Source organism: Pongo abelii, chromosome 21, assembly GCF_028885655.2.
Source record: "Pongo abelii isolate AG06213 chromosome 21, NHGRI_mPonAbe1-v2.0_pri, whole genome shotgun sequence".
Taxonomy (NCBI): domain Eukaryota; kingdom Metazoa; phylum Chordata; class Mammalia; order Primates; family Hominidae; genus Pongo; species Pongo abelii.
Window position 1 is genome coordinate 38,154,839 of NC_072006.2, and position 13,457 is coordinate 38,168,295.

Genomic DNA, 13,457 nt, shown 5'->3' on the forward strand with positions numbered 1-13,457 from the left:
CCGTCAGGGAGGAGCCAAGACAGGGTTTATCCTCAAATGCAGATCCCCTGAGGTCAGGAGTTAGAGCCCAGCTTGGCCAACATGGTGAAACCCCGTATCCACTGAAAATACAAAAATTAGCCGGGCATGGTTGTACACGCCTGTAATCTCAGCTGTTTGGGAGGCTGAGGTACAAGAATCGCTTTGAACCCAGGAGGCAGAGGTTGCAGAGAGCCGAGATCGTGCCACTGCACTCCAGCCTAGGCGACAGAGCGAGACTCCGCCTCAAAAAACACACAAACAATGAACAGACAAATAAATGACAGAACAAGAAGACAAACTAGAGAACATCTTGAGACAAGGTGTTCAGGGAAGAGTTTTTTTGAGGAGGTGATATTAAAGCAGACTTTGGGGAAGAACGTCCCAGGCCTTGCGCTCAGGGTCATCAACTCTTTAATTTGATTTCTTTTCCTTTTGAAGCAGGGCAGGGAGGTCATCAAACAACAGAAGGACAATTATAACTGCTGGTATGGCAAAGCCAGGACTCTGAATTCAAACTCTGCTCCATTCTCAGGAATCCCGTCTGTTAAGCAGGTTCTGGGGAAGCGATGTGAGTCATGAAATACAGGTCGGAGGAGGCATCGAGAATATAGTCAGTTCTCAACTTTCAGGGAAGTCCATAGCTGAGGAATGAAGGACAACGGGCCTCTCATGCTCTCACTAGGAAGACTCTGGTTCACCGGAGGCTGGAACACTGAAAGTGAGAGATCCCGACAGGAGAAATGTGTAGGAGAGAGGACTAGCACCTGGATCAAGTTATAAAACATCTCCTGCATCTTTTTCGGAGATCACCCTTAGCGCGGCCTCTCCGCCCAGTCCCAGATTAGGCAGCGAAGAGCGACACTCACCCTGTCTAGGTGCCACGTTCCTTAAAAGCGAAAGGACCAGGAGTTTCTTCCTGCCTCGTCTCTTCCGGATCCCTCATGCACCGCCCGCAGCCTGCATGTTTGAGCGCCATCTCCAGGCCCCGCCCACCTCAAGCACCACCCCTCAGTCCTTCCTTGGGGCACGCCTCCTTCCGGCACCCGCCCAGAGTAGCCACCCCCGGGACCCCTCCTCCCCTCCCTGCTTCCGGGCCCGCCTCCTTCAGGCCCGCTTCCATCTTCCTCCCACTCTAAGCTTCTCTTCAGCCCCGCCTCCCTCCACCCGTGGCTCCGCCCTCTGGGCGATTCTCCATTTAGCCCCGCCCACAGCATCTCCTTTCAAGCACTGTCCTGGCTTCCGGCTCTCCATCTCCTGCACGGCCTTCCTTACTTGTCCGGCGACCCTCTTCCCTGGGCCTCATCACCATCTTAGCTCCGCCCCTACTTCGGCTCCAAACCTGTGCAAGCGGCTCTCTTCCCGCCCCAGCCCCGCCTCCCCAAGCCGCGTCTCAGTCCCTGCTCCGTTTCAGGCCCCACCCCGGCCCCGCCTTCCTCCTGTCCCCGCCGAAGCTCTGGACCTTTCCAAAGCCAGGCTGAGAGGGTGGGGAGAGCCCATACGCCTGGGAAGCCGGGCTGTTTCTGGGCGAGGCTGCAGACGCCTCGTGCTCGTGTCACCGTGTCCTTCCCGGGAGACAGAGAAGGAGGAGAGCCCGGGACCAGGGCCGGAGCGGCGGGCGGAGCCGAGCTGCGGGGAGCCGCTCCGGGTGCCCCCACCCCCGCGCGCCTCAGTGGTGCCGGCCGAGGGCAGGGCTCGCGGCTGCGGGGCTCGCGCCGCTGTCAGTGCGGCGGGGCGCGCGAGCGGCGCCAGCGCGGGGCAGCGGAACCCAGAGAAGCTGAGGGGGCGGTAGCGGCGGCGGCGGCGACGGCGGCGACGACGACTCCCGCGCTTGTGCCCAGCCTCTTCCCGCCGCAGCCGCCCTTTTCCTCCCTCCCTTACGTCCCCGAGTGCGGCAGTACCGCCTTCTTCCCAGCCGCGCGGCTTCCTCCAGACCTTTCGGCGCGGGTGAGTGGGGGCTGCGGGCGTCTCCTTAGGGGTGCGGGGAGGGTGTGTGCTTTGTGCCTTTCCGTTCACCCACTTCTTCAGGCAGGCCGCTGCCTATTTTTAGAAACTTATTTCTGCCCTTCGGGGAGTCCCGGGAGCCCGAGTAACTCTAGGCCCCCTCCGCCGCTCCTTTCTCCTACTCGGACCCGCCGCCCTGGGTCCCCGGCCCCAGCCCTCCGCGCCCGCTCCCGCCGTTCCCTGCCTGCTCTCTCCGCGGGCCAAGTCTGGGCCAGTAGTTGGCTGGGTGGGCCCGCGCCCGCTCGGAAGTTGGAGTCTTTTGTGCTCGTGCCCCGCCCCGCCCGGCGAGGGGCGGAGGGAGGGGAACGGAGGCTGCTCCGGGGAGGCCGCAGGCGGGCCCGGCCGCGGCTGCTTCCGGCTCTCCTACCCGGGCTGGGTCTACGGGCTCCCGGAGGCTCGCAGAGCTTGTCCTGCCTCGGCTCCCGCCTCTTCTGGGCTCTTTGCACGCCTTGGGCTCGGAGAGAAACAACAACGGGCCCTCGAACTGGGGCCGTATCCGCGTTTCACTCAGCCTCCTTGGCGGCCGAGGCTTAGTTTGCCTCTCGGTGACGTGGGGGGAAAGAAGGAAACTCGCCTCGCGGGGTGTTCGTGGATTCAGGGAGGGAACTAATATGTGAAAGAAGTGTTTAACACCAGCAGGGAACATTTAGTGAGACTTCACCCAGGAACTTCCCAAGCCTTATTTCATTTGATGTTCACAACGGCCTTCTGGTTTATCCTTATTTACAAAAGCAGAAATTAAGGCGCAGAGGGGTCAAGTAATTTTCTCCAAGTCACAGTAGCCATAGAAGTGCAAAGGAGTGGTGCCAGTACCTGTTATTTATTAATATTTCCTGGTGTGAGCATGTATCATCTCTTAGTGCAGAGGGCATTTTTACCTAGCCTTGGGTCACACCATTTAATTAGGGGCATAACTCTGGGTTTTCCCTGACTTCTGGGCCGTTGTCCACTATACTGTGGATGAAATCCCATTCTGGGGTTACCATAGCTCTAAAGGGAAAGGTTTGGATGAATTCCTTGCTAGTGTTGCGGCAGTTAGAAGTTGATGGATGCAGACTCCAGGTCTCGAACACAACTCAAATTCCCTGGGGTTTTGGCTCAAGGAAGCTTTGAGACTGTAAACGGTGGGATCCACCCTTTAGTTTGTGTGTGGCGTGTTCCTCCTCCCAGACCTTTCAGGTTCTCTATGTTTAGATTTATCGATCCTAGTTTGATGGGGGTTAGGGGGAATAGCTCAAGTCATCTGCCTTCAAACAAATATTACTCCTATTTTCAGATAAGGCCCAGAGTGGTTAAAGTGAACTAAAATTAACTTTGGCAAATGTTCCAGTTTTTCAATGTGATCCCGTTTGAGGGAGTGTCTAAAAATCAGGCAACGGAGTTTCTGGGCCAGGTCTTGAGGAGTCTCTTGATGTTCACATTAGTTCTTTGGAGTCTGGTAAGTCTGTGGTGCCTGGCCAGGATTCTGGATTTAGGAGTCCTATGTAGGAGTTGAAAGGGGTCTTACAGACCATCTGGTCCAACTTTTTCGTATCTGTCTTTCCCCGCTTCCCTGTTAACTGAACCTTGGAAAGGGGAAGTAAGTTGTCTGAATTCAGACTGCCTTAGTGTCAGAGTGAGAACTAAAATTCCCAGTCTTCTTCCTCCTAATCCAGTAATATTTTTATTTCTCCCATACCTTGCCACTTCTTAAAAGGGCACGAAACCACTTATTCAGGTCTTAAGGTCAGAAATCCTGAGTAATTGGAAATCCCAAGGAAGTTTTATAGTCCCCACCACTTTCTGTGCCTTATGGTTAGTATTAAGAGGAGGCCAGGTTTAAGCACAGGTGTACTAGTTCTTGTAAGTCACCACTTCGGTTTTATGTGTTTATGGCTTATATACTCTTCCATAACCATTATCTGATTTAATTTCTAATCCATTTCTGTGAGGTAGTTTGCAGAGCTTGGTTTATGTCTCTTTTTTTTTACTGTGAGGGAGTGGAGACACAGGATAGCACTTGCCTTAGATGACAGAATGAGTAAGTAGTGAGGACAAGACACCTCTCTGGAGCAGAGGATTTGATTTGGCATCATAAACTGAGCCACTCATTGTGGCTCTCTGAGCCTCAGTTTACTTATCTGTAAACTCTCATAGGGTTGTTGTGGGGATTGTTAAGAAAATGGCTATGAAAGTGCTTTATAGTGGTAGTAATAATAGCTAAATTTATTAAGTATCTAACATGTACCACCAGTCAATGGACTGAGGACTTTATGGACTATATTACTAGTTCTTAGAGCAACCTATGAATTAAGTACTATTATTACCCCTGTTTTATAGAAGAAACAGGCTTAGAGAGGTTACATTACCTGCCTCAGGGTCATGTAACTGGTAAGTGGCCACGGCAGTATTCAGACTGCAGACAGTATGACCTTAAAGCTGGCATGCTTTTTTTTAAAAAAAATCGTGGTGAAATATATATAACATAAAATTTACCATTTAACCATTTCAAAGTGTACATTTATGTGACATTAAGTACATTCGCATGGTTATGCAACCATCATCACTGTCCGTTATCTTCCCCAACTGAAATTCTGTACCCATTAAACTAACTCCCCATTCCCTCCTCCCTCCAGCCCCTGAAAACTATCATTCTACTTTCTGTGAATTTGACTACTCTAGGAACCTCATGTAAGTGGAATCATGCAATATTTGTCCTTTTGTGACTGCAAAGCTGGCACACTTAGTGTCTTCTTTAGTCTCAGAGTGCATTGTAAATGCAAAATTATTAGTCCTCACCTGCAGCAGAGATGTGGCATGCAGCTCCAGAGCAGGAACCCAGGCCTCTCTGAGTAAGACCTACTTTTCTCCCCCTTAGGTTGATGTTCGTTATCACTGAAGCCTGTTTTGAATCTCTGCTGGCTCCCCAGTATCTGCAGAAGGGACCTTATACCCTGTTTTTTTTGGAGACGGAGTCTCACTGTGTCGCCCAGGCTGGATTGCAGTGGCACTATCTTGGCTCCCTGCAACCTCAACGTCCTGGGTTCAAGGGATCTCTTGCCTCAGCCTCCCGAGTAGCTGGGACTACAGGCATGCACCATCATGCCTGGGTAATTTTTGTATTTTTAGTAGAGATGGGGTTTCACCACGTTGGCCAGGCTGGCTTTGAACTCCTGAACCTCAGGTGATCCCCCTGTCTTGGCCTTCCAAAGTGCTGGGATTACAGGCGTGAGCCACCACGCCAGGCTATTACACCCTTAAAATAGAACCGAGATAACTCCCCACCCTCACCTTGTTTGCACCTGCCCTTCTGACAGTCCAGGGTTTGGGGATATGGGGCTGCAGTTATCAGGAATAACAGTGCAGCGACAGCAGCTTGGATCAAAACTACTCAGGATGATTAAGTAGATCACCTTTATGAAATGTTCCCTCTTTCTTTCCCCTCCTTCCATAGAGGCACACAGGAGGGATTAGCTTTTGGGTTCTTGAAGGATGTTTATGATCCTCACTGCTTGCAGTTGGTTAAGATGGAGTTAGATGCTACATATAGCCTTTCAGAATGCCCTTTGACCATTTTCTGTGTTGGTCCATTTAGGGGAGTGGGCTCTTTATGTTTATGAAGATGGTTGGAATATTGTCCTGATAACAACTGGGGGTTGGGAGAGGCGGTGTCTCAGAGATGGGTAATAGGGTAACAAACACATGATCATGTGTCTGGTCATGTCACACTCTCCTTAAAAATCTGATGGCCCCAACATTGCCTACATATTAAAGTTCAAACAAATATGACCCATGAGGTCAGTGTGTTGAATTTATTGGATAGAATCTTGTAGTTGAGGGACCTTACAGTCATTTAGACCAGCTACCTGGCTGACATTTGAGTTGGTTACTTGTTGAGATGTCTTTCTTTGGATACCTCATTTTTGGAAAGTTTTTCATTCACTGAACAATTAGTAAGCCTCTGTCAGACCTGGTACTACGCTTAGGGATTTGGGTTTGTATAGCCTAGTGGGAAAGATAGGCAAGGAAACAGGCAGCGTGAGAAGTGTTGTCACGGGGACAGACACCAGGAGAGCGCAGAAAAATGATGCCTAACCCAGCATTGGAAGGTCAGGGAAGGCTTTTTAGGAGGAGAAGTTGGTTAAGCCTAGCCCTCAAGAGAAGAACAGACATAAGCCAGGAAAAGAAGAGATCTGGGGAGTCAGGGAGGAGGCAGAGATAAGACTGTTCTAGGTAGAAGGAACAACAAGTTCAGAAATGGTGATAATAGGTTAAGACCATCCTGAAAGTACGTACTGTTATTGTTCCCATTCTGTAGTTGAAGAAATGGGCCAAGAGAGCTAAACAAATTTCTCAGGATTCTTGGGTGGAGCATAATGCTTGAGGTGGGTGGATGTGGCCAGACAGGAGACTTTCAAGGTAGGCAGAGCAGAGGCCAAGTCAGGAAAGGGCCTTCTTGCCTGTGTTGAGGAGTTTGGACTTCATCCCAAGGTGAGGGGGCCATGATTCAATGTGCATTTTGGAAGGATATCTCTGGCTGCCTGTTCAGGAGTGGACTGGAGAGCTAGGACACTATGGGCAGAGAAACCAGTTAGGAGGTTGGCAAGAGGTGATGGTGTTTCAAATGAAGGTTGTGGGAGAGCGTGTGCAAGAGTGTGTAGAAAAAAGATGGAATTGCTGGGCGTGGTGGCTCACGTTTGTAGTCCCAGCACTTTGGGAGGCTGAGGTGGGTGGATCACCTGAGGTCAGGAGTTTGAGACTAGCCTGGCCAACGTGGTGAAACCCCGTCTCTACTAAAAATACAAAAAAAATTAGTCGGGTGTGGTGGCAGGCGCCTGTAATCCCAGCTATGTGGGAGGCTAAGGCAGGAGAATCACTTGAACCTGGGAGGTGGAGGTTGCAGTGAGCTGAGATCGAACCACTGCACTCCAGCCTGGGTGTGAGACACTATCTCAAAAAAAAAAAAAAAAAAAAAAGGAAAGAAAAAAGATGGAATTGAGTGATGAGACAAAGATTATTGGTGTGGAGGGTAAGGAAGGAATCGGGGTGACATCTGGTTTCTACCTGGTGCAGTTTTGTAAATGGGTGCTGTTTATTGAGGTGAGGACACAGGAGAAGGAGCACGTAAGGGAGGGGGTAGGGTTTCTTATGCAGGGTCTCCTTACATATGCTTTCACTTACCTCTGGTTATGGATTCTAGTTCTTTGTGTCAGGTCTGAAAGGGAGAGAGTGAGTATGGCACAACTGGTCATGTTCCTGGCTAAACTGGATGGTGCGAACATTAGTTTAGGAAGAGAGGAGATATTCAATCCTAGACATCCGGGTGTGGCACAGCCTGGAAACTGCTTACGTTAAGCCAAGAAAAGTTTACATTTTATCCAGGCTACGTCCTTTGGCACTGGTCTTTTCGTGTACTAGTGTATTCTTAAGTCCCTCTCTAAGCCGAAGCCACTTCTCTGCTTACTCTCTGCTAGGCACTGGGAAAACAAAGATGAGTAAAACATATCCTAAGGAGCTCATGATCCAGAAGGGCAGAAATCTCAGTAGCTTGAATACAGCGGTGGCCTGGGGAGATGGTGGATGGGGCAGGGCCGGGTAGGACAGGATGGAGAGGGACCTGGAAGGGTTTTTATTAGGAATAGGAGTCAGGAGACCCCACTGTGTGCTCCAGTCTTTTTCTCAGGTGGCAAGTGTCTGGGTTTATTCATCTGAATAATGACTAGATGACCCATAAGGCCTCTTCTAGCAATTACATTTTATGATTCTAGGTGGTAGTTTAGATAATATATCTCTAGGAGAGGTATTTTCTTTCTTCTTCTCCCCCTTCTTAGTTTGGCATTGGTGGGGGATAGTAGGGGTGGAGACAGCAAGGTTTTCACTTGAGTGTCTTGGTCTTATTCAATTTTGGCTTCATGTATATATAGCTGGAAAGGAGAAAATGACAGCCGTAATGTTAACCTGCTTGTCCTACAACTTCCCCCTGAGTACTGTAAGGGAAGTTTCAGACCTGTGCTCAGGGTGCAGCTCACAGACCCTTAGGAAGAGAGACAGAGTGCAGTGGAATAAATAGGAAGTCTTGTCACTAGCCTGAGCATCGTTTGGTCAGTGTCTGGGCTGGACTAAGGCCCTTTCTTTTTATAGCCTTGTTTCCTCATAAAATCGTCTGGGGAGTCCCTGAAATTCTATAAAGGCCCAAAGAGTGGGGCTGGGGAGGTAGGGACTGAAAAAGGGTTGGAGGTCCCTCTCTCTCTCACTTCTCCCCTCTCTTCGAATGAATAAATAGAAGCAGGTATCTGGCCAAGTATTAATGTTGGTCATCTTTTGTTTCCACAGCCTTGCCTTATTTCCTCAGTGTTAGTGTCTTCTGTCATTTCATAATGGCTTTCATGGTAATCAATGTCCTGTACCTCCTGGGAGGAAGGAAGGAAGGAAAGATGGGATATTGTCCCTGGGCTCTAGTCTCCATCTCCAGAAGAGCCATTTAAGACATCCACTGCCCCCTGTTCTCTATTCTGGGGTTGGGGTAGGGGGTTGTGGCTGAATACTTGGGTTTCTTAGAGGGTACATACTTGAGTTTCCTAGGGAGTGCTCTACTAACTAAAGTGCAAATCTGGCTATCTTCCCAACACACCAATGAGTTTGACTGGGGAAAATAGCAGTCAGTGGGCTTTTGATGCTTGCCAAACCCATGTTAATTGTAATTATCTAATACTCTGTGAGATCTCTGTCTTCCTGTCTGTAAAACAAGGGAATTGGACTAGATAATCTTGAGTGATATTTCTACCTTTTTACAGTTTTGTGGAAGTGGCTTGAGAATTTATCTCTGGAAGGAGAAAGGGCTTTGCTAGAGTACTGAGAGTATCTCAGAGGGTTAAATTCTGGGTTCACAAAAAATACCTTTCAGTATATAAACAGATGGATATTGCTTTTTAGAGTGGACAGATTGCTGAAAAATTGCTTGTGAGATGAATTTATCAAATTGTATGCTGAGTTCCATTATAAACTTGGAGCTGTAGCCTCATGGGACAAACTTGGAGTCCAAGACTATAAAAAAATTACATTAAAATATATAGCAAACTGTTTAAAATCACATAATAAAGGAAAAATAAGAAACATTTTAAGATTTTCACACAATGGTAGTAATGGAAAAACACTAGACCAGAAACTTGCATTTCCTAAGAGCTTTAGCTTATGGAGTAGATGTGTCTACTGAGGTTACCTGGCCCTTGAAGTGCCATCTGTAGAGACTGAATACCTCTGTTTGTCAAGGTAAGACTCATTGCTTTATTCCAAGTAAATAGTCTCTTTTAGAATGCCAGGTTTAGAAGCTTAATGTTATTGGCCAGATTTTCTTCATTCCAGAGGCATTTATCTGGTATTTAGCTGTCTCCTGTTTATTTTATTAAGGATTTTAATAAGCTTAGTTAACGGTGCTGTTTACATGGTGTCTCTTGATCTGTTTGTCTAGTTTCCTTTGAAATTCTTTGTGTTAGTGAAAGCAAGCCCAGCAGTAGATTTAAAAGGGTCATTTCCATAACTTCATTTATCTAGATTTGGATTTTCTTTGTAAGAGATGTGACCACACTATACTGAGAAGTCAAATGTTGTTTCCTTTTTTTTTTTTTTTTTTTTGAGACGGAGTCTCGCTCTGTTGCCCAGGCTGGAGTGCAGTGGCGCGATCTCTGCTCACTGCAAGCTCTGCCTCCCGGGTTCATGCCATTCTCCTGCCTCAGCCTCCCGAGTAACGGGGACTACAGGTGCCTATCACCACGCCCAGCTAATTTTTTTGTATTTTTAGTAGAGACGGGGTTTCACAGTGTTCGCCAGGATGGTCTCGATCTCCTGACCTCGTGATCTGCCCACCTCGGCCTCTCAAAGTGCTGGGATTACAGGCGTGAGCCGCCGCGCCTGGCCATGTCGTTTCCTTTTTACCTGAAGCATTAATTTAAGGCTTTGGAATTTTGTTTTTGCGGATACCTGTAAGGTGGTACTGAGGAATGCTGCTGCTGCCAATGTAATAATGAGGGCTGTGCGTGAATCAATTGAACACAAGAATAACTTCTCTTCAGACTTTAAAGATTCACCCTAATTGATTCTTACACCAATTAAAATCAACCCTTACTAAAATTAGGGTTCAGAGGAAGTTACTTAGTTGCCGTGGCATGATTATTTATGCTTGGGAGTCCCAACAGCCTTCCATCCCTAATCTCAACCATTCGTTCCAGGAATTTGGAGTACCTCCTATGTGTTCTCCTTATGGAGAACATAAAAACCAACAAGACATAATTCCTGTCCACAAATTACTTTCAGTCTTGAGAGGAAGACAGATAAGTAAAGCAAATCCAGCCTGCTACCCTGGCTCATATATTTGGATTGAGGGTTCAAACGGAAAATAACATAATTGATGGTTGTATCAGTAGACAAGGAGACCAGTTTGATAATCTGACTTCCAGTGTGTAGACTTTATTTTTTTGGCATTCCCTTCTCTCCCTTCTGTTTTTTACAGATATTTATCCTCTGTTGCTAAGGTGTCCAACACCCAGTGTGTAAAGTCAAGAATATTGGAGTAGGGGACAACATTGCCCTTCAGGTTTGGGTGTCCAGATGCAGATAGCTGGACACCCACACAATTCTCTGGCTGGCTTCAGGAAGATTTGGTATTGTCTCGCTTCTTATGTAGAAATGAAGAAAATTAAGTTTCATATTGAATTATTTTAAGTTTTATTATGCTCTATTTTGAAATAAAATAGCTCTATTTTGTATGCAAGTGGAATTATCTGAGGTGTGGTTTCTGGCATTTGATCAGTCTGTGATTTGATAATTGTGATTATATTGTAGTTCGTGAAGCCCATTGCCACTGCCAGCCACCTTTGAACACTTTGCAGCAAGGAGCCCTAGCAAATGGAAATGGTGGGCACATTGAGGCTCTCCTGGTTTTGAAGGGCTCTTCCCTCTTTCCTACCCTTCAGAGAGAAATATTACTTGAGATGCTGTGTTGTGCTCCCGATTTCTTCCAACAATTTAGCATTGCCTGTGGGGTCTAGAATAATAAGGCCATGTAAACTGGAGATGTCATCTCTCTCTCTTTGAAGTTCCATTTTCTCATCTGTGAAGTGGGGCTAATACTCCATATCTTGCCTTCCTCACAATGGTATTGTGAGGAGCAAATTAGAACGTTGTAAAATCACATGAGACAATTTATATGTGAAGAATCCATCAGTCATTTGTCAGAGGTAATAGGTAAGTGGCAGAATTTTCCATAAGAGAGGAGATCGATCTCTTTGTAGGGAGCAGGGAGAGTGATCTCAGCTGGTCTCTGTGATTGGGAAAAAGTGTGATGAAAGCATCTGGACAGGGGCAATGATGGAGCAAAAGACTGGAGGTGAACTGTTTAGCGGGAACAGTGAGTAAGTGTTCTCTAACCTCATACTGTAAGTCCTAGGTTAGGCATATGTTTACCTTGGGTAAATATGCCAAACAGTTTTAAAAGGTCTACCAGCTTACATGGTTAGCGATGAGAAAATTGCTGTTGTTCTGTGTCATTGTAAATACTTGGCATTGTCTATCTTTTTCATTTGAAGCCATTCTGGCTAGTAGTTATAGATATGAATTTTAAGAACCATACTGTGAATTCTCACATAGCAAGTACTATAAAGGGGTACAATGATTGGGAAGTTCAGAAGGGGAAGAGATTGCTTCCTTTGTACATGGAGGAGGGGCAGAGGGGGAGTTCCCAAGGAACATTTGTGGACCAGTGAGTATTTGTGCTGGACCTTGTAGGATAAGGATAATGACCATCTGTTGTCCAGGACCATTTTAATTTCTAATATTCTGTCTGGTTGTACTTATAGATTATGAAATACCAATATTGCCATGTCTGTACTGTATCTCCCATACTATGCAGAAGCAACACCCAGGTATCTTTTCTCAACCGATGTGCTTCCCTTCCCCCCTTTTCCAGAAAGAATGGTCACAGGTGATTAGGCTGCAGAGATAGAGAACATTCTGTGCAATGGGAACAACTTGAGTAGGGAACAGATGAATGACTAGACTGAGTAGCATCCATATTCCTGCTAATGAGCAGGTGGTGGAAGTGTCCCACACTTTGAAGATGGGTGATATCTTCTCATAGCCTCTCAGAGCAGAGCAAGGTCATGTCGTTATGAAGCCAATTTGTATTTAAACTGGATAAAAGGATGAGAATGATCTCTTTGCTTATACTTACATCATTTCAGGAAAGAAATTAATCCAGTAAACAATCATACTTGAAGTATATCAAAAGAGAGTTTTTCTTCTTAAAATGGTTGGGGAGGGAATACTAAAACCTAAAGAACTTAGTCTCTCAGAGCTCATCTATTAGTTGTATATTTACTCAGGGAAAACTTGCCATTTCTTTGTCAGCTTTTATCCTGCCGGTGGACCCTAGCTGGGTATTTATTTTGTGTAGTTTTACCAAATCACTTTGAAGGTTGGCATGAACATTGATCATGTCTTAGAGCCTTTCCTCTTTGTTCTGTCAGCAAATATTAGAAAATGTACCTTAAATTACCTGGTTCGGGAAAATAGGGTGGCCCTGCCTGCTTCCAGAGAGCAGCACTTTCATGTTAAACATTAGTCAGCTTCTGATCCTGTGTCAGGTCGTGGGGTGTTTGTCAAGATAGACAGGGTGCTAGAGATGCCGCTAGGGACATTCACTAGAGAATTTCTAGGCCCCCTCTCGAGGAGACTAGTCAAGTAGTTGATTTAAAAATCTGATGGGCTGGGTGCAGTGGCTCACGGCCTGTAATCCTAACACTTTGGGAGGCCGAGGCAGGCAGATCATGAGGTCAGGAGATCGAGACCATCCTGACGGAGTAGTGAAACCCCGTCTCTACTAAAAATACCAAAATTAGCTGGGCATGGTGGCGCGTGCCTGTAATCCCAGCTACTGGGGAGGCTGAGGCAGGAGAATCACTTGAACCAGGGATTTGGAGGTTGTAGTGAGCCAAGATTGCGCCACCGTGCTCCAGCCTGGCAACAGAGTGAGATTCTTTTTTTTTTTTTTTTTTTTTTGAGAAAATCTGACCTGGGTTTTAAATGTTAACACAGCCTTGCATATTAGTGGTATTAATTGAGTGTCCACTGTGTTGAGATATCATACTTGGTACCTTGTGTTTATACTAATAGAGCTAATATTTACTGAAGGTTACTATGTGCGAAACCTTTTATACATATAAAATATTATTTCATTCTCACCTCAACCCTAAGAAGTAGGTTGTGTTGATCGTAATCATACAGGTTGGAAACTGAGACAAAGGGAGGTTAAGAGATATGCCGTGGGCAACCACTGGTCTTTTTATAGTCTTCACAGATATGTCTTTCCAGAACGTCATATAGTTGGAATCATACAGTATATATAGCCTTTTCAGATTTGCTTCTTTCACTTAGTAATATCCATTTAAGTTTCTTCCATGTCT

At 46.6% G+C, this 13,457-nt stretch overlaps 1 protein-coding gene and 1 long non-coding RNA gene across 5 annotated transcripts in view; one reads left to right on the plus strand and one right to left on the minus strand.

Annotated features, from left to right (window-relative positions):
* Positions 1-414: 414 nt before the first annotated feature.
* LOC103888785 (uncharacterized) lies at positions 415-1,637 on the minus strand. Its single transcript, XR_653162.4, has 2 exons — positions 888-1,637; positions 415-733 (listed from the first exon to the last, which is right to left on the minus strand). It is a non-coding gene; the product is annotated as an uncharacterized LOC103888785 (long non-coding RNA).
* Positions 1,638-1,815: 178 nt separating this feature from the next.
* The window catches only part of RALY (RALY heterogeneous nuclear ribonucleoprotein), an 86,016-nt gene continuing 74,374 nt past the window's right edge, over positions 1,816-13,457 (plus strand). For 2 of the 4 annotated variants that reach the window (XM_054542159.1, XM_002830221.5), the window contains exon 1: positions 1,816-1,965. The gene's annotated coding sequence lies outside the window, so the exon portion shown is untranslated. The remainder of the gene's footprint in view (positions 1,966-13,457) is intronic. The other 2 variants (XM_024239007.3, XM_024239008.3) reach the window with 1 other exon arrangement.